Below are 1,829 nucleotides of genomic sequence, written 5' to 3' on the forward strand. Positions count from 1 at the left end.
GGGACAACCTGATTCCCCTATGTCTACCCCAGCGCTTAGAACAGTGCTCAGCACATAGTAAGCGCTTAACAAATACCAACATTATTATTATTATTACTTAATGCAGTGCTCTGCACACAGTTAAACACTCAGGAAATACCACTGATTGGTATTGACAGAGCACAGATTGGCTCCAGCCAGACTCCCCTCCACCCCTCCAGGGCTCTTTGGAATATTCTAGGAGGGAACTGGCTTTTGGCCAATAGGGTAGAAAGCTCCCTCCCTCTCCACTCCCACCCAACCCTGGAATGGGGGCAAAGCTGAGCTTCAGACTGAGTAGAGAAGCCTTTCAGTTTGGAATTTGCTGCAGATGGAGCTGTAGAACTGACTTCTGGTCCTGAGACCCAGCTAGAATGATCTGTCCTGGTGCTGTATTTCTCTGTCTCCGAGCTACATCTGGGATAGAAAGGATGATTGTCTTGCCTTTTGCCATCTAGTCATTTCCGACCCATAGTGACACAACGGACACATCTCTCCCAGAATGCCCGCTCTCCATCTGCAATCATTCTGGTAGTGAATCAATAGAATTTTCTTAGTAAAAATACGGAAGTAGTTTACCGTTGCCTCTTTCCATGCAGTAAACTTGTCTCCACCCTCGACTCTCTCCTGTGCCACTGCTGCCCAGCATGGGTGAGTTTTGACTTGTAGCAGACTGTCTTCCACTCGCTAGCCACTGGCCAAGCTAGGAATGGAAAGGGTAAGCCTCTGCTTGACTCTCCCTCCCATAGCCAAGACTGGTAGAGTACTGGAAACTCTCCAGGTGTGACCCTGAGAGGAGTAAAAGGAAGATAAGAGAGGGCTAATTTGGTCATGAACAAAATTTATGGCTGATTTAAAGCCTAAACTCAGTTCCTCAGAGTTCCCCAAGCAGCTAAGCCTGGTGCAATCACATGGTTCTATTAGTCCAAGAGACCTCTAGGTTGGGTGATGCTCTTAAACCTTCAGGACCTGAAAATAGTTGCCTGGAAAATGGCTTCTTCCATATTCTGTGCTGTGATCTTGCTAATTAAATCCAGATTTCTTGTCTGGTTTGGGAGTGTGGTTCATTTGAAGCCACTGGGGCCTAAAGAGATCTTTGAATTGGTTCTTGGGTGGAGTTCCTAATTTCATACCTTCCTTGACAGCTTTAACTCTGGAATGGCTGGTTTTAGTCCTGGTTTATGGATAGATAGCTCTGCGGCCCCAAATTGAAATCCAAAAAGGCGAAGCTCCCTTGGATTCTTATAAGAACCCAAAAGACTTTGACGCCACTTAAAAATGTGGCTAAGAAGGGCTCTGCTAGTAGCAGAATACTACCAGTTTCCAATGGTCCCACCATCAAATGTTGCTGCACCCTGTCAGGATGTGCCCCGTGCAAAGACGGCGCACAAGCCTCTGAGCGTGATCTGCTGGTGAGGGGAGATCCCCTCTCTCGCTCTCCACAGGAGCATTTAGCACTTCAGAAGTGGAGCCAATAGTCAGCGCAACCCAAATTACTGCAGAAAGATCTCACAGCCTCAGCCACTAACTGAATGTAAAACCAAGTCTCCACCAAGTGCTATTTGCTCAGCAGTCTGATTAGAAGAGCCCAAGAATGAGCAGCTAGGAGGCTGTGCCCTCCTGAGAGTCTAAAGATAAGATCAAACCTAAACTGCAAGAGGCATTTACGTATTTTCCCCATGGAGCCCTGGCATATGTGTCAGTTCTAGAAAATTGAAGTCCGAGCAAAGAACGAACCACACACAAAAAAAATGCCTGACCCTCGCTCGATAATTTATTCCCAGTGTTTGTCAAACCCGCCTCCCAGATCT

The 1,829-nt window shown here is 47.0% G+C and overlaps 1 non-coding gene across 1 annotated transcript; it reads right to left on the reverse strand.

The window, feature by feature from the left end:
* Positions 1–679: 679 nt before the first annotated feature.
* On the reverse strand, positions 680–817 carry LOC114808508. Its single transcript, XR_003756356.1, has one exon. It is a non-coding gene; the product is annotated as a small nucleolar RNA SNORA7 (small nucleolar RNA).
* Between the last annotated feature and the right edge of the window lie 1,012 nt (positions 818–1,829).

This window comes from Ornithorhynchus anatinus, chromosome X5, assembly GCF_004115215.2.
Source record: "Ornithorhynchus anatinus isolate Pmale09 chromosome X5, mOrnAna1.pri.v4, whole genome shotgun sequence".
In the NCBI taxonomy this organism is placed as follows: domain Eukaryota; kingdom Metazoa; phylum Chordata; class Mammalia; order Monotremata; family Ornithorhynchidae; genus Ornithorhynchus; species Ornithorhynchus anatinus.